General features: G+C 33.0%; 1 long non-coding RNA gene across 1 annotated transcript; it reads left to right on the top strand.

The window, feature by feature from the left end:
• Positions 1–9095: 9095 nt before the first annotated feature.
• LOC131856238 (uncharacterized) lies at positions 9096–9876 on the top strand. The gene is made up of 3 exons (XR_009358366.1): positions 9096–9283; positions 9458–9532; positions 9630–9876. It is a non-coding gene; the product is annotated as an uncharacterized LOC131856238 (long non-coding RNA).
• Positions 9877–20541: the final 10665 nt, after the last annotated feature.

Raw genomic sequence — 20541 nt, 5'->3', positions numbered from 1 at the left:
TGATTAAGTTATATTTGGGATAAAATTATTAGACAACTGATTCACCCCCCTATCTCAGTTGCCTCTGGATCCTAACATTGTGCTTATGTCTTCTGAAACAACACTTATGTTGTGTAGAGAAGCGCATATACAACACAAAATAACACTTTTACACATTAAAACAACGCTTTTGTAGAAACAACGCATTTACACAAACTTACGAAAAACTCAAAAAACTTTTGGGTAAAATAATAAATTCAACACTTAACCAAAGGGCTCCAAAAATATATGAAAAGAGTCGCCCAAAAACAAGGAATACATAGGTATAAATGGAATAAATCATCTCCGACTAAAAACTAAGATTAAATCAAATGTCTTCACAAGAGTTTTCACAGAACCAGGAACGACATACACAGGAAATACCAAATACATATTTTCCAGCAACTAAACAAAACCCAAATAATATAAGGTTTTCCCCCCAAATATTATTCTTCAACAATATCAAAAACTATAGAATAAGTCAACGCTTCAACCCAAACCCAAAACATTTGCAGACATAATGCATACATAGAGAAACCATTAAAACCAAAATAAAAAGTGAAAGAACTCCAACCAACAACCTGAAGTAATGGAATGAAGCTGAAGAAGAGCTCCCACAAGCCAAACCAAAATTCCAACCAAGCTCCAGCCAAAACCAAGAGTGAAGAAATCAAAACCAAGGAAGAAAGCTTGCTGGAGAAATTTCCAGAGAAGAGCCAACCCGAAAAACCATCACGGGAATGAAAATAAAAAGCAACAATAAACCAAAAACCCTAGCCTCAATCTCGGCTAATCAAAATATTTCATTTTGGAATATATTTTACCAACCCACTATATAATATAATTTATTCACCCATTTTGAATTTAACCAATCAGAGTAAAGGGTAGGTAAAGTAAATATAAAATATACTTATCTAGCTAGGTGGGAATGTTTTATTATTATTTTAATTTAATGTGTTCATACACCCCACTTAGGAAATAAAAGTCAAACTATTAAATAAACATAAGCTATAAATAAATAATCCAAATGGGAATTAAAATTAAATAAACCAAAAGCTAATTAAATAAATTAAAGAACCAAGTAAATATAAGATATCAAATAAATACAAAACCATAGAAAATCAAATAAATAATTAAATATTCAAACTAATAATTTAAATACATTAAAATAAACATTACTAAATATAAAACCACACATCAAGAGCCACATAATTACTCTAACATGATCAAGTAAATCAACCGACATAAACCGAACTCACAATACCAAAAGATGAATCTCACTAACTAACATGGAGAATTATGGCTAGACGTTGACTACTCACGGTGAACAACTTAGACCTAGAGTATGTGAGGGGAACTCATGCCATCTCTGAACCACATAAGCCATTGGAACTAAAGACATGCTCAGACCTGTGAAGCCAGGTGGAGTCGATGTCTGGTACCTACAAAATCCTACAACCACAAAACGACAATACCACATATAGATATACATATATAGAACAAGCAAGTGATAAAGAATTGCGACGACACATCCCACTTGAAATGAGTGATGTGGAATCGTCTCTATCACGAAGACAGTCAAACACATCTCATAAACATCTCATCATATGTAATCATGAAGTAGGGTTAGCGTAATCATAATCATCACCATAACCATGATAAATCTAATCTATCAATAATCCATCACACAGTGAGCATATAGAATCCATCAAGTACACATATCATCAAATCACATGATCAAACATGATAGTACCAACATCCATATAGATAATCAAAATAGCATATATCCAATAGTGTCTAAAATCAATAATAAGTCACTGAAACACTTGAGTAATCATCATCCAAATCATCAATTATAGTCTAGATAAGTGTATCAAGCATAATATAAAAGTCAACTCTATTCAAAATAAGTTTATACATAATGCAGGGGCTTCACTAATAATTATGACTTCAAGGTTAACTTGGGAGGTAAGTTTAATGTTGAGTTGATTGAATAAAACCATTATCCAATAAATAATGCCTTTATCCAATGGATAAACTCTTGTGCAAGAGTTAGTGAGGATAACCATGGTCAAAGCAATAAATGCTTGAAGAGACCCATGAGTCAAATGGAGGTTGAGTTAGAGGGAAAGTATCTAACCATGGGGGCAAGTGGATTTAACCATAAATGGTTATGTAAGAGCCATTAATGGTCATGTAAGAGACATTAGTGGTTTGGAAGACTTTTAGGGGTTAGCTTGTTGAGCGCATAAAGCATTAAATGTTTTACAAAGACTTTGGAGGCTTTGAGAAGTGACTTCAAGTTGCTTAGGAATGTGATAATATTGAAGAAATGGGATTAGGCTAATTGAGAATGATTAGAAGAACTTAGAAGGGGATTTAGGATTGCAAGTGGGTTTGGTGGGCGAGGGAAAATAGGATTTTAATTAAATAAAATTAATTTATTTCAATTATGGTTGCAACTTGCATTTGTAGGAGAATGCAAGTGGGGGGGGGGGAGTTCAGGGATTTAAATAAATGTTTGAATTACTTATTTAAAAGAGGAAATGAGATTAAATTAAATAAATAGGATTTATTCATTTAATTGATTGTGAATTTGTTTTAATGAGTTGATTGAAAAAAATTAAATAATTTATTTAATTAATAGGAGAATGGTTGAGGATGAAATAATTAAATATATTAATTTAATTAATTGATTATTGAAGGTTTATTAATCAAATAAATAGTAAATATTTATTTAATTAAATGGACAGATTTATGTGACTACACTTACATGCTAATTTTATTTTTCTTGTTAATTAGATTTTTTATATTATTCATTATTAGTCTAAATTTAAAAACATATTTATAATATAATTATTGTAATCTTTTACATTAAGGATATGGTTCTATTCTAGCTTTTACATCCTCACCTATTGGTTTTATTTATCTCGTTACTTAAATATTTTTACTTTATTTCTTATTAATTTAGATTTAAAAACTCATTTATTTACAATATTTTTGTTATAAGCTCTACCTTATCTAAAGTTTAGGATATAGACTTGCCTACTAAATGGATCATTCTATAAAAATGTGATTTGTCTTTTATTAGTTTTGTTCTTCTTGTTGCTTTTTCTAACTATAGTTTTTGAAAATCTAAATTTAAAAACTTATTTATAATATTCTTGTTGTAGGATGTGCATTGTAACTTTTATAATATCATAAAATAAAACATTATATATTGTTGTAAAGTTTTACTTCATCTAAAATTTGGAATATAGACTTGTCTAGTAGATGCAGGGTGAATTCACAAAGCTGGTTCCCACTTTTGCCAACGAAGGAATTTGGCGAAAGTGGGAATTTCAGATTTGCCCGTGTTCGAGCGAAATGGAAATGCTCGCTCGGACTACCCCTGGGAGTCCGAGCGAACCAACCTTTTAACTTGGGTTCGCTCGAACATCGCGTAACTTTTGGGTTCAAGCGAACCCACTTTAATATTAATATTTTAATGGGTTCACTCGAACCCCCCATTCGCTCGAACCCGTTGTGGTTAGGGTTTTTTTTTTTTAATTTATAAATATCGAAAATGATAGTTAAAAGGTCATTATCAAATTTGAATTTTTCTGTCTGGTGGGGGTTGGATCGAACCAATCATCAACATCACATCACCAAGCTTTGTCTGCAATAGTTATCATCTTTCCTATTTCAGTTTTCGACCTTTGTTATATCAGGTGCACAAAATAACCCTTTGTTTGGTTTAATAATGTCTTTTTTTATTAAATTTGTAAATAATTTGTTTGTTAATTTATTTTTTTAATTGAATAATTGTATATAGTTATTGTTTTTCAACATTTTAGAAAAATGTTTGATAATTTGTTGTTTTTCATTATTTTAGAAAAATGTTTGATAATTTGTTGTTTTTCATTATTTTAGAAAAATGTTTGATAATTTAATGTTTTGATTGAAATGTGTCAATTTGTTTTTAAAATTACATAATTGTATAGATGTATATTTTTTTTGACATTTTAAAAAATTGTTATGAAAAACATAGAAAACTAACCTGTAGTAAATCAGAACTTAGAAAAACATTAGCAAAAAAAGAAAAACATTAGAAAAATTAATTTAAATAAACATTAGAAAATTTAGATAACAAATTTAAACAAATTAAATTTCCTCTACAATGTGACCCATTTTCACATCCTATTACACGCACAACATGACTCCTTAAGACCACATATGACACTATACGTTCCCTTAGGAGGTCATAGAGGATCACATATAACATAGTAGTGTACATGTATGGCATTCCCTTTAGGATCACATCTAGTGTCCTAAGGAGTCATACGTGGTTCTAAGGGGTCACACATGTGTTATAACACATGCGTGACCCCTTAGAACCACATATGACCTTATAAAATTGTAGTGTGAACGACATACCCCTTAGTCCATCAAATAGTGTCTTAACACATGCGTGACCCATTACAACCGCATATGACCCTTTATAAAATCCTAGTGTGAACGACATACCCCTTAGTCCATCACATAGTGTCTTAAGGGGTCGTATGTGGTCCTAAGGGGTCACGCATGCATTAACACATGCGTGACCCCTTAGTAGGTCACATAGGACCCCTTATAACATCCTACTATACATATGGCATTCCCCTTAGGATCACATAGTGTCATAAGGGGTCATATGTGGTCCTGAGGGGTCATGCATGTGTTATAACATATGCATGACCCCTTAGAACCGCATATGACACCTTATAATATCCTAGTGTGAACGACATACCACTTAGTCCATCACATAGTGTCTTAAGGGGTCGTATGTTGTCCTAAGGGGTCACGCATGCATTAACACATGCGTGACCCCTTAGTAGGTCACATGTGACCCCTTATAACATCCTACTGTACATATGACATTCCCCTTAGGATCATATAGTGTCCTAAGGGGTCATATGTGGTTAGAACCACATATGATCCCTTATAAAACCCTAGTGTGAACGACATACCCCTTAGTTCATCACATAGTGTCTTAAGGGGTCGTATGTGGTCCTATGGGGTCACGCATGCATTGACACATGTGTGACCCCTTAGTAGGTCACATGTGACCCCTTATAACATCCTACTGTACATATGACATTTCCTATGTGTCCTAAGGGGTTGAATATGTGGTCCTAAGGGCTCACGCATGCATTAACACATGCATGACCCCTTAGTAGGTCACATATGACCCCTTATAACATCCTACTGTACATATGACATTCCCCTTAGGATCACATAGTGTCATAAGGGGTCATATGTGGTCCTGAGGGGTCATGCATGTGTTATAACATATGCATGACCCCTTAGAACCGCATATGACCCCTTATAGAATCCTAGTGTGAACGACATACCCCTTAGTTCATCACATAGTGTCTTAAGGGGTCGTATGTTTTCCTAAGGGGTCACGCATGCATTAACACATGCGTGACCCCTTAGTAGGTCACATAGGACCCCTTATAACATCCTACTATACATATGACATTCCCCTTAGGATCGCATAGTGTCATAAGGGGTCATATGTGGTCTTGAGGGGTCATGCATGTGTTATAACATATGCATGACCCCTTAGAACTGCATATGACACCTTATAAAATCCTAGTGTGAATGACATACCCCTTAGTCCATCACATAGTGTCTTAAGGGGTCGTATGTTGTCCTAAGGGGTCACGCATGCATTAACACATGCGTGACCCCTTAGTAGGTCACATATGACCCCTTATAACATCCTACTATACATATGACATTCCCCTTAGGATCATATAGTGTCCTAAGGGATCATATGTGGTTAGAACCACATATGACCCCTTATAAAATCCTAGTGTGAACGACATACCCCTTAGTTCATCACATAGTGTGTTAAGGGGTCGTATGTGGTCCTAAGGGGTCATGCATGCATTGACACATGTGTGACCCCCTAGTAGGTCACATATGACCCCTTATAACATCCTACTGTACATATGACATTTCCTATGTGTCCTAAGGGGTTGAATATGTGGTCCTAAGGGCTCACGCATGCATTAACACATGCATGACCCCTTAGTAGGTCACATATGACCCCTTATAACATCCTACTATACATATTGCATTCCCCTTAGGATCACATAGTGTCATAAGGGGTCATATGTGGTCCTGAGGGGTCATGCATGTGTTATAACATATGCATGACCCCTTAGAATTGCATATGACCCCTTATAGAATCCTAGTGTGAATGGCATACCCCTCAGTCCATCACATAGTGTCTTAAGGGGTCGTATGTTTTCCTAAGGGGTCACGCATGCATTAACACATGCGTGACCCCTTAGTAGGTCACATATGACCCCTTATAACATCCTACTATACATATGACATTCCCCTTAGGATCATATAGTGTTCTAAGGGGTCATATGTGGTTAGAACCACATATGACCCCTTATAGATTCCTAGTGTGAACGACATACCCCTTAGTCCATCACATAGTGTCTTAAGGGGTCGTATGTTGTCCTAAGGGGTCATGCATGCATTAACACATGTGTGACCCCTTAGTAGGTCACATATGACCCCTTATAACATCCTACTGTACATATGACATTCCCCTTAGGATCATATAGTGTCCTAAGGGGTCATATGTGGTTAGAACCACATATGACCCCTTATAAAATCCTAGTGTGAACGACATACCCCTTAGTCCATCACATAGTATCTTAAGGGGTCGTATGTGGTCCTAAGGGGTCAACATGCATTAACACATGCGTGACCCCTTAGTAGGTCACATATGACTCCTTATAACATCCTCCTATACATATGACATTCCCCTTAGGATCATATAGTGTCCTAAGGGGTCATATGTGGTTAGAACCACATATGACCCCTTATAAAATCCTAGCGTGAACGACATACCCCTTAGTCCATCACATAGTATCTTAAGGGGTCGTATGTGGTCCTAAGGGGTCAACATGCATTAACACATGTGTGACCCCTTAGTAGGTCACATATGACTCCTTATAACATCCTCCTATACATATGACATTCCCCTTAGGATCATATAGTGTCCTAAGGGGTCATATGTGGTTAGAACCACATATGACCCCTTATAAAATCCTAGTGTGAATGACATACCCCTTAGTTCATCACATAGTGTCTTAAGGGGTCATATGTGGTCCTAAGGGGTCATGCATGCATTGACACATACGTGACCCCTTAGTAGGTCACATATGATCCCTTATAACATCCTACTGTACATATGACATTCCCCTTAAGATCATATAGTGTCCTAAGGGGTCATACGTGGTTAGAACCACATATGACCCCTTATAGAATCCTAGTGTGAACGACATACCCCTTAGTCCATCACATAGTATCTTAAGGGGCGTATGTGGTCCTAAGGGGTCAACATGCATTAGCACATGCGTGACCCCTTAGTAGGTCACATATGACCCCTTATAACATCCTAATGTACATATGACATTCCCCTTAGTATAATATAGTGTCCTAACATATGACGTGTTAGATCTCTCTATTCTTGAATTTTTTATGTATGTCAAAGATTTAAATATGTACACGTGTTAGATCTCTCTATCTCTCTGAAACATATGTTATCTCTAGATCTGAAATATATGTTCTCTTGAAATATTTGAAATTTTTACATGTATTTTTTGAAAATGAAAATGATCTCTCTCTCTCTCTCACTGCTTACGTATTTATTTTAACTTTATGACATGTACCTAGATAGATGGCATCCCAGGATATACCTTCGCAGGCTCCTGATCAAGATCCACCTTCGCAGGCTCCTGATCAGGATCCACCTGTGCAGGCTCCACATCAGGAGCCACCACAGCAGGATCCTCCACAGTACGATCCCCCCTTGCCCGACATTGCTACTATTTTTCATTACAGTGATCGGGAGTTGCATAGGTTGAGGGCCATACTAGATGACCCTCGTACTGATGGCGTGTACAAGAGTACGTGCACGTCCATTTTTGACAGTTTGCGGACATTGAGGGACCGCTTAGTATCTCATACCTCATTCTCACCTGAGGTTATAGAGGATATATATATACAGTTGAGGAGTGAGGTGAGGGGTCCTCATTCTTTTGCTGATGTGGTGGGGGTGGTCTCGAAGGAGACCATCAAGGAGAGATGCTTCCCACAATATCAAGAGAAGAGTAAGGTGAGGGGATATCAGGTTACCAGATGTATCGACCCACAGGTTGCATCACTGATTTACCCACGATTCTTAGCAGCCCATGGTCGTTATCCTAATAACGACCAGATTCCATTATACTTTGCACAGTAGGTATTTGCTGAGGTTCATTGTCAGATGAAACCAAACTACCTTGATATTCTGGGATATTATGGACAAGGGAGGGGCAAGATTGCTGATAGAGATGCATATCGTAGGCGTGATAGAGCTCTGCCTAGACATAGGGACCTTGTTGGCCAGAGATTTCCTGCAGTAGTCCCAGCCATGGCACCCATAGCGGATCATGTTGTGATTGCTTCTCAAAGAGAAGCAATTGATAGGATTGGACAGATTGCATCAGTAGCAACCACCATATCTTCTAACAGGGTGGGTAGATATATGATGAGTCGACCACGTTCGTGATCATCCATAGATCATGCATCTTCTAGTCATGGGGGGGCTTTAGATTCAGATGATTGGTATATTTCTGCTGGCATCCCCTCCCCAGATGAGGTAGCAGCTATAGTCGGAGGTAGTAGACATGTACAGATGTCGCAGTATTTAGCCGAGGACCTACTACATGCTTATAGTTTTATTTCATCTCGACTTAGGATACCATTGGGCGATGTTAGAGAGGAGATTCTCAAAGATGGTCAGGCTACAACAGCATCGACGCATACCCCGAGGCAGTCATAGCATTCTCATCACTCTACGCATGCTCCAGGCATTGATCGACCTATAGATCACTCTGTTTTTGCAGAGGAGGAGCTACGAGCTGATCAACTCCATATCACAGATGAGGGCCGGTTGGATTCATTTGAGGAGGAGATACGAGCTGATCACGTACATATCACAGATGAGGGTTTGGACTCATTTGAGGATTAGCTGAGAGATTTGAGCCATACTAGATTTATGGACATGCTACTACAGTCAGACACTTCATCCACGATGCCCACTCATCTAGTTAGCCCCTTGCACTCCTCAGTGATACGTACAGCTAGAGAGAGATATGCAAGCACGAGTGATGTTGTTGATATGATCATGGGATAGGATCAGACTATACAACCTACTCCAGGTGATACACAGGTATGTACATGTACATGTGCGTTTAAAATTTTAGAAGATATGTATACATACATTGCAAATTTGTACCTGATAAATCTATATATATAGATCTCATGTTTAATAAATAATCTAGAGTTATAAGTTTTAATTTGTAGATCATTTAAATTGATTGTGGACTAATCCTTAAATTGACAGTTAGCTCATGTCACTCCTTCCTTGAGCTCTGAGCATGTGCGTAGGAGAGATTCTTTAGATGCTGTTAGTGTACAGGTTAGTTATGGTTTTTGGTATATATATTTGATGTACATGCACGTCTAGAGAGATAGATATATTATATTTAATATTTAAATAAATTCTACTTTTGCAGGACTCCCCCTCAGATGGTCGCTCAGTTCGTAGCCGACATGATCCCTGTTGATTTGCTCCAGACTTTATAGCTCATTTACATTTATCTTTTTATATACTTTCATATTATATATATTCATGCACGTACATGGAGTTTAGACTCTAGATTATACTTTATACCTGGTTTGTGTTTGACTCTAGATTATACTTTATACTTTATACATGGAGTTTAGACTCTAGATTATACTTTATACCTGGTTTGTGTTTGACTCTAGATTATACTTTATACTGTATACATGGAGTTTAGACTCTAGATTATACTTTATAAGTTTTATACATGTTTGATTATATTAGATTTATACATGTTTGATTATATTCTAGATTTATGTACATGATGTTTGATTAAATTAGATTTAAATACATGTTTGATTAGATTGTATATTTCATGCATGTACAACGACTTGTTTAGACTCTAGATTATACTTTATACCTGGTTTGTGTTTGATCAGATTATACATGTTTGATTATATTAGATTATATTAGATTATACATGAAATGAACAAACTAAACTTAATAGGTCATGTATTGAATAGTTCACATCCAGTACATTGTAGGTATGTGAGCTTCTAGGTATGTATATTGTAGTTAAATAGTTCACAACATGTGCATGTCCTAATTCCATATTAAATATCAATTTTACAAATGTACATATTACATTTTAATTTAAATATGCATTTTGTAATTAAATACAAATACAATTAGATACAATTAAACATGTACATTTAAATACATCCTAATTTGATATAATGTATAAATAAACTTAAAAAATATTTATCCTTTAGTTTCAAATGTTCAAGTTACTTGAGATCTAGAATTTATCTTGATTGTATTAATTCTAGATTTATACATGTTTGATTATCTATTAGATTTAAATAGATGAAATGATTTTCAAATGTAAAAGAGTATGTATGATTATACATGTTTCAAGATTTTCAAACAAAAGAGTATGTATGAAATGAACAAACTAAACTTAATAGGTCATGTATTGAATAGTTCACATCCAGTACATGTATATTACATAGGTATGTATATTGTAGGTATGTGAGCTTCTAGGTATGTATATTGTAGTTAAATAGTTCACAACATGTGCATGTCTTAATTCCATATTAAATATCAATTTTACAAATGTACATATTACATTCTAATTTAAATATGCATTTTTTAATTAAATACAAATACAATTACATACAATTAAACATGCACATTTAAATACATCCTAATTTGATATAATGTATAAATAAACTTAAAAAATATTTATCCTTTAGTTTCAAATGTTCAAGTTACTTGAGATCTAGAATTTATCTTGATTGTATTAATTAGATTTATACATGTTTGATTATCTATTAGATTTAAATACATGAAATGATTTTCAAATGTAAAAGAGTATGTATGATTATACATGTTTCAAGATTTTCAAACAAAAGAGTATGTATGAAATGAACAAACTAAACTTAATAGGTCATGTATTGAATAGTTCACATCCAGTACATGTATATTACATAGGTATGTATATTGTAGGTATGTGAGCTTCTAGGTATGTATATTGCAGTTAAATAGTTCACAACATGTGCATGTCCTAATTCCATATTAAATATCAATTTTACAAATGTACATATTACATTCTAATTTAAATATGCATTTTTTAATTAAATACAAATACAATTACATACAATTAAACATGCACATTTACATACATCCTAATTTGATATAATGTATAAATAAACTTAAAAAATATTTATCCTTTAGTTTCAAATGTTCAAGTTACTTGAGATCTAGAATTTATCTTGATTGTATTAATTAGATTTATACATGTTTGATTATCTATTAGATTTAAATACATGAAATGATTTTCAAATGTAAAAGAGTATGTATGATTATACATGTTTCAAGATTTTCAAACAAAAGAGTATGTATGAAATGAACAAACTAAACTTAATAGGTCATGTATTGAATAGTTCACATGTCCAGTACATGTATATTACATAGGTATGTATATTTTAGGTATGTGAGCTTCTAGGTATGTATATTGTAGTTAAATAGTTCACAACATGTGCATGTCCTAATTCCATATTAAATATCAATTTTACAAATGTACATATTACATTCTAATTTAAATATGCATTTTTTAATTAAATAAAAATACAATTACATACAATTAAACATGCACATTTAAATACATCCTAATTTGATATAATGTATAAATAAACTTAAAAAAAAATTATCCTTTAATTTCAAAACAAGTTACTTGAGATCTAGAATTTATCTTGAACTTACATTAAAATTCAATTCATGTGGATTACTAAATGTAGGTATAGTTCATACCACATCAAGTGGTTCACAACACTCTTCAATAACACTTAATATTTTGTCATGATCTTCACTATCTAGTCTCCACTTTTGAGACCGCCCTCGACGTGGAACTGTTTGAAGAATTAGGCCAACAACAATGACCAAGTGACTATACTGATATACCTTGTTGTCAATTTGGTATTCAGTGAAATGAATCCCATGTTGAACAATTTTAACTTGTTTGAAATATGTCCCTTGCACTACAACTGATCCTGCATGTACATATATATAAGAAACGTGAGAAATTAAAAATTTTCACATAAGCAATTTGTACATGTACATGTACATATTCAAATCAAAACTCAAACCTGTGGGAAATGACATTCCATCACTCATCTCAGATTTTGATAACTTCTTTCTCTCTTCTGTGCAACGCAATAAATAATAACTAACACCTTATATTTCCATCTTCTGCTATGACTGCAAAAATATCTCCTGCAATTTGACACAAGTTAAATAAATTCTAAGTTATATGTCATTTTTAAGGAAATGTTTACATGTGTACATCATGTATGTACCTTTTTTAATCAATCCTGAAATATGATCATAATCAACAGAAATCAAAGGAATGTCTTCAAAGTTTTCATCCTCATTAGAATCCTCATATGTGTCAGAAACATCTAGTGGCACCATTTTCCATTCACTAACATATCCAAGCTCTTGGTTCTTGCAATCAACATAGTTTTCGAAAATGCATTGAGAACAAAAACATGAATAATCCCTAGTGTATAATGTCCATGGGCAATTATCTGTACTCCTGACACAATGCAAAGATCTTTTCCTCTCCACACTCTTGCATCCATGCATTGATTTTCTATCCACATCTGCAAAATGTACATGTGTACAAGAATGTACATGTAGATCTAGTTGTTAAATTAAAAAAAAATTAAATAAAATACTAAAAGAGAACACGTACCGGTTATCTCCCAAAACACTCTATATGGAATGGGCTTATATGTTCTCGATGATGATTCCCCAGGATAATTCGGTTGCTCAAAGTGTTTCTTACACCATTCAACAACATCATGTGCATTTTCTATACATTCTCCTGTGTACTTTATTTGATGCTTTCTTAGAGCACATTTGATACAAGCTCCTGCACCATCATGTTCACCCTTTCCATGACCACTCTCAAAAAAACTCCAAACATGTGGTATTTTGTCATTTCGATGATATCTACATAGTGCATAAAATGGCCTCGAAGATTTAAATTGTGCCGCACATCCATCAGACCAAACAAAATGTTTAACTATTGTTATGCCTCTATCTTTCAAATATTCAAAAAACTTCTTAAAGCAATGTTGTACAAAAAGTGTGTCATGCTCCTTATCATCATTGATATAGAAGTGGTACTCTTTCTTAATGACACGATTTTCAAATGTACTATCAACACCATCCAAATTCATCTGTGCATGTCGATAACACACATGCACAAAAATAGTGATTTGCTTTGAAAAGTAATACTCTGATTGAATCTCTTTTTGATGTGCAAAAGAGTAATTCTCTGTGAAGTCAAATACAGATAGAATAGTTCCAAGTGGGAAAGTGTCTCTTAATCTTTTAAATTATTCTGCTTGCCACTTGGCAAAAAAACCATGGCATATGTATGGTTTTATCAACTTACAAAAATTTTCCATAAATGTTCCAATAGGTATTTCCTCTTCTACATAATCTAGTCTTGTAGATTCCTTTCCAAATTTTGTTTCAAATTTTTGGTACTTGTAACTCTTGCAATTTACCATCTTCCTCATGTCAGTATCTTCATCTCTCAAAGGCAATTTAGCCAAGTCCCTGCATGTTCCACAAATTCCTCTTATGCAATTTATTTGACCGGTTGCATTATCATCTGATTTATCACATAAGATGGATGCTATGAATTGACTTGTTTGTTTAGGAGGAGCATTTTCATAACCATCATTATCTTCTCTAATCTTTTGAAACACCTGATAATACAAGTCAAATTCGATGTGATAACGACAACAACAAGTTTCGAAAACTTTGTTTAACTTCACATAATATGGTCTTAACCGTTCAAACATGGTTTGTCCAATCTTTATATGAGGGTTTGTTTTAGTAAACAATACATACAATTCATGTTTTGTTGTGTCTATCAAATGTTTTACATGGAGATCATAATGATCAGGACCAATCCTTTGCTTGATAACATCTCTACTATTTGATGAAGGGCGAGTATTATCATTCCAAAAACTTGTCACAAAGTTCCTAACAACATCTTCAATTCTATCAGAATGAGGAGCTCTACACATAATTGCCCAATTCCCTTCTGAGGTAGTATCATCCAAAATATTTCTCCTTTTAACATATTTAGATATTGTCCTTCTACTAAAACCAAACTTAGATGACAGTGAAGAGATTTGTCTTTTTTGAGGCAATCTTTCATTTACTAAAGATGTCAACATCACTCTTCTTGAAATGGTCTTATCTAGTTTTCGAGATTTTTTACCAATGTTCACCAAACCTTTCTTAACATTATCAACAATAGATTTTTGTAGCTGAGAAGATTTCCTCTTTTGACTTGTTGTATCTATACCCAACAATTTCATTGAATCTATTAAGTCTTTATGAGTAAGTACAATTGATAACAATTGAGCTTTTTCTAGTGTAGTATCAAGATTGTTGAAATGCGACATTATTTCTTTTCCACTTTTATTCATTGACCTCCTTTTAGTATTTCTAGGTTCTTCACTGAGACATTTCAACTCATCCACATCCATTTCAAGTAAATGATCTAAATTTTTATAAGAAATATTTCTCTTCACCTGTTTAGCTAGATCCACAATATGCTCATCCATATCAGTGGTAGGAGGTAAGGAGCCTGACCCCTCTCCTTCAAAGGTCTCCATTGGTTCAACTTGGACAATCTCCTCCCTATGTTCATCAACTATATTGTGTTCTTCAACAGGTTCGTTTGCCCGTTCTGCACATAATTTAAGAGTTTGTGTAAGGTTCTTGAATTAATCAGAGATTATTCAATTAGGATTAAGAATAGGGATGAATTTGGCTTAAAGCTTTACATGTTAAAATTAGCCCATTCAATTTGGTTTATTAAATTTAATTACTTTCAGGACCTTATTGTTATAACTCTAATTAAATTACCTGTTTAGGTTTAAAGTTCAATTTTTTTTTAGGTTAGGATTAAAGTTCAATCTCTAATTTTGAGCATAATTTAACACATAAAATAAAATTTTGATAAATTAGAAATTCCAATTTTGAAAAATTAAAAGTACAAATATTTTGATGCATGCATACGATAACTTAGGTGACCTCATATTAATTTGTTATGGACCATAATGTAAGTGGACTATAATTTGTCACATGTGTGTATATTTAAGACCTATTATTGCATAATAGACCTCCTAATCTGAAATGTTTTTGCATGTACGTGAAGTTGAATATAAATAGTTCACCTAAATTATTCAACATGTTTAATAGGTTATAAAGTTATGTCACATTTAAGACCTATAATCAATGTAATAGTCCTAATAGGCCTTATTATTAAAATCAATATGACCACATTTGAAAAAACATTTCACAATTAATATACTTAACTACCCTTAAGACAGATATATTATGTGATATTAAAGGACCTATCACATGAAATTACTTGTACATGTAGATTAAATATTCAATATATATAATTTAGAACTTAGAAATTATGACATAATAGGTCTTATTAATTTTATGACTTAATAGGTCTTATCTATTATAAATGAACTTAATTATATAGGAGAAAAATACAATTACACAACAAGGAAGTTGATGGAATTTGAAATTTGCAAATACACATGTATTATCTCAAATTAATTATGCTTTCCAATTAAAACAAAATTATTTTTAATCCTATTAAAAATATTAGATAAAAAATATTGAATTCTAATTAATTGATACGTAATACATATTAAATTAAAAATACATACTTGCATCATGATATCTTTGTCTTCTTTGTTCTCGATATCTTTCTTCCGTTTCGGGAGAATAATTCCTTGAAGACTTATTTTGCCTTCTCTTCTTGTTTCCCATGCTTTTACAAAAAACCTTCAAATTATTGCCTTCAAAATAATTTTCAAATGTCTTCTTTCATCCAAAAATGCGAATTATTTTAATCATTTGGGTGATAAAAAATGAAAAAAAATTATGGATATTTATACGATTCCACAAATGAAAAAAAAAAGGAAAAATGCATCAGCCAAAGTTCGAACGAAAGCCAACAGTTAAAAATTGTTGGGTTCGCTCGAACATGACAGTTACAAAAATGTGCGTGCCAAAATCGAGCTCATTGGTTTGAGCAAACCCCCATTCGCTCGAACCATTTTGGGTTTGAGAAAACCCAATTCGCTCGAACTTGAGTTCGTTCGAAACCGCAATGACTTCGGAGCTCTGGTTCAATACACGAATGAAATAATCTTGATAACCCAAAAATATTAGATGGTAGTACTCGAAGCAAGCTTTCTAACGAGTATAATTTTGTTATATTTTGAATTTATTATGTTCTTGTTTTTTTAATTTTATGGAAAATTGGTTTTTCATCGAATATGAACTTCTCTGTTCAACGCATTGGGAAAAATAAGAAACTAATTCAAAAAAATTCTGAAAAATATCTATGCCCCTGGTATTGATGTCTTCTTTCTAACAAAAAAACAAAAATTGAATTTAGATTTATATAGAACAAGTTATGTGTTCAAACGTAAACCTATGTTTGAATTATGACTAGTCGGACTTCAAAACTTTATAAAATGAAAAATATTGAACATATCACTATAAAACCAAATGCAAGCCCTAGATATTGATTTTACAAACCAAAATTCAAAAGAATTGAGTTTTTATCATTTATAGAAAAAAATTTATGCATTTCGGGAGGCACATCACTCTTAAAAAATGTAGTTTGTTGTAAAAAACTACTTTTCGAAGGAGATGGAAAAAATTTTAAAAAATCCTTCAAAAAATTTGAAAAAAATGTATATAGAATCTACAAACAAAATGCTAGAAATCACTAATTTACATCATCTTCAAATTTTTAATAGTTTAAAAGTTATAGTTCTCGGAAGTTGAAGATTATTTTTAAAATGTACATCTCAGTGTCAAAAGTGGCAAAAAAGTGGGAACCATTATTGTGAGTTCACCCTGCAGTGTGTATATATATTGGAGGTGTCCCTTTGACCCTTTTGGACGAGACTAATTCGAGGGGATGATAACAATAGCTTGTAAGCCACCATCGTTGTGAGTCAAACTAGGGACATCACAGACCTAGACTAGATATCTTTGTCCAACTACACCACCCATCCAAAATAATTATTTATAATACTACTCTAAACTTTTACCTCACATAAATTTTAAGATATGATTCTATTCTAACTATTTAAAAACAAAATCATGCACAATATAACTTTCATAATATATAGTAAAATATTATTACTTAAATAATCTATGTATTTATACATAGATCTAACCTCATCTAAATGATTTTGATCTTAATAATTTTATATACCTATAATGGTATCACTCAAAAACAATACAATACATTAATACTCAAGATGTGACTTTCCCTTCTCCCATAATCTTTAATCAAATCCTTACAAATTAATTATCAATTTAAACCCAGTCACATAAATAATTTATCATGCTACCAATAAAAAACCTATTTTACTTTTCTCTTATAAATTTTATATAAATTACTTTTCATTTTCTATACATAGATTTAACCTCACCTAAATGATTTTGTTCTTACCAATTTTATTTACATTATATATTTAAACAATATAGTATCACTAAAAAACAATAGAATTCATCATGATAGCCAAGTCATGTAAGAGGTAGGGTATGCACACCTCATTTTTTAACCATAGTAAAGTGCCCCCTACATACTAGGAGTACGAAGAGCCCCATCTATTGTGAGACATGTGTAGACCCAAAATAGATTGCCCCCTTCATACGAGGAGAACGAGAAGTCTCATGTTTTGTGAGACATCTATAGACCCTAAAACAAATCACCCCTTTCATACTAGGAGTAGGAGGAGTCCCGTGTATACTAAAACAAAAATCGTCGTATGAAGAGTCCCATGTATTATGAGACATCGGTAGACCCTAAAACAAATCACCCCCTTCAAACTAGAAATACGAGGAGTCTCATGTATATCCAAAAATAGATCACCCCTGCATACTAGAAGTACGAAGAGTCCCATGTATACTAAACAACAAATCGTCGTATGAAGAGTCTCATGCATTGTGAGACATCTGTAGACCCTAAAACAAATTGCCCCCTTCATACTAAGAATACGAGGAGTCTCATATATACCTAAAAACAGTTCGCCCATGCATACCAAAAATAAGAAGAGTCCTATGTATTATGAGTCATCTATAGACCTAAAAACAGATTGCTTGATATCCAAGACTACAAAACAAAATCAATCAATTAAAAGTAGGTGACTTTCTCTTCTCCCTTAATCTTAGTCAAACCTACTTAAAGACACTTCAACGAATCCTATAAATCCTTGTATCGTGCTAAGAACGAAAACACTATTTTAGAATTGTCGAATTGAAAAGCTAAAGACGACCGACAGTTTCGGCAATAGACTTCCATAAATTCCCAAATGACGACCACGTGTGATACGCACGTCAATAAAATAATCAAACTCTGAAAAAACCTTACACTGCAATAAGCACACGGCATAAGCCCCAGACCGAAAGTTAAAATTCACATGATTACAAAGATTCGTTTTGTAGGAAGGAACTTTTTACATTCAACATGCGACAAAAGCATCAGCGCTGGGACTGGAACCCACCACCTCTGAGTAATGCCCATCAATGTATGTGTTGGAAAGCAAATCTTTATATATTTCCTATTTGCAATATGATAATGAGTTTTGCAATATGATAAAAGAAAAGAACATATTAGTAATATGATACAAAATTTTGCAATCAACTGAGCCTGCATAATATATGATAAAGGAAACATACAAATAGTTTAAAATTATGGATTGAAGATCTTACTTAGAAAAATTAATTTTAAATATGATAAAGGAAACATACAAATAGTTTAAAATTATTGATTGAAGATCTTACTTAGCAAAATTAATTTTAAATATTATTGCTCGATAACCAAAGAAGAAAAAAGTTCCGACATAAAAATGACGTAAACCAATGCAGGTTAAAAGAAAACATTTTTTAAATATGGTAAAGAAGTCACGACGGCAGATTTTTTGCTATCGAATTTGCGAATTACTCGCACCATTATCGTGTTTATGATTGTCATTATTAAATAGTGTTATATGTTAGTGCACAAATAATATTTTAATGTGTTCTGATGTCAGCCTACTAGGTTAAGCTTAGAAAATTACATAAGTAAAAGGCGGTGGTTTTTTTTTTTATTGATAAAATGCACAGAAAATTACAAGTAAAAGGCCGTCGGTTTGAATTCATACTTTCTATTTAGAAAATTGTGTATTACGTATAAATTGGTTATCATTTCCTTTCAAAAAGAATTTAATAATGTAAATCGAGCCCACTTAATGGTAAGCTGGCTGTAATTTTTATTGTAGTCAAATAATAACGATATATTTTATTATTATTATCTGTCTAATAAATTTATGCGATATTTTTAAAAAGATTAAAAATATGAAAATTTGTGGAGTGAACCACATGGGGTGGAAAGTTCGGAGGGAGGGGGAAAGAGGTATTGAGAGCATCCAGTTTGAAGTTACTGGAAAATACTAGAGATGAAGGTTGGATTGAGGTTAAAAGGAGGCGGGACAAGAGAGCTAAGGATGACAATATTAGGCTGATTCTTCAATCTCAAGATGTGGAGAGCTCGGAGGGAGGGGGAAAGAGGTATTGAGAGCATCTAGTTTGAAGTTACTAGAAAATGCTAGAGATGAAGGTTGGATTGAGGTTAAAAGGAGGCGGGACAAGAGAGCTAAGGATGACAATATTAGGCTGATTCTTCAATCTCAGGATGTGGAGGAGGCTAGTCATCTGTGTTCACAATGACCTGCTAATGGGTTTGTTTGTTTCTGTGGGGAGGTGGCTCCCTGGTTGTAGCCCCCCTAGTTCGGGCCAGGTCAAAACCTAGTTTCTTAATAAAATCAACAACTATTACCGAGCAAAAAAAAAAATTTAAAAATATGAAAATTTTGAAAAATAATATAATATATTTTATATATTTAGTTTATTAAATAAATAATAATTATACTAATAATAAGGTATAAAGAAAATTAAAATATTTGTATGTTAAAAAAAAAATTACCTTTTAAATATTTAAATATTATATTAATATAAATTATTAAAAAGTTAAATATAAGAATATAAGATTCATTAAGGGGATGACCACACAATGCAGCGACTGAGCCTCCTATATGGGAGGTCTAGGCTTCAATCTATTGGAAAAAGGCTAAAAAATACCGCTTTGACTGTGACTTATAAAAGAAAAGAATATAAGATTCATTATATTTTTTAAAGTAAAATAAAAAATTATTAAAATAATGAATGATAGTTTTTTGAAAAGTAAAATG

This window comes from Cryptomeria japonica, chromosome 7, assembly GCF_030272615.1.
Source record: "Cryptomeria japonica chromosome 7, Sugi_1.0, whole genome shotgun sequence".
Classification (NCBI taxonomy): domain Eukaryota; kingdom Viridiplantae; phylum Streptophyta; class Pinopsida; order Cupressales; family Cupressaceae; genus Cryptomeria; species Cryptomeria japonica.
This window is presented reverse-complemented; position numbering and strand designations above follow the sequence as displayed.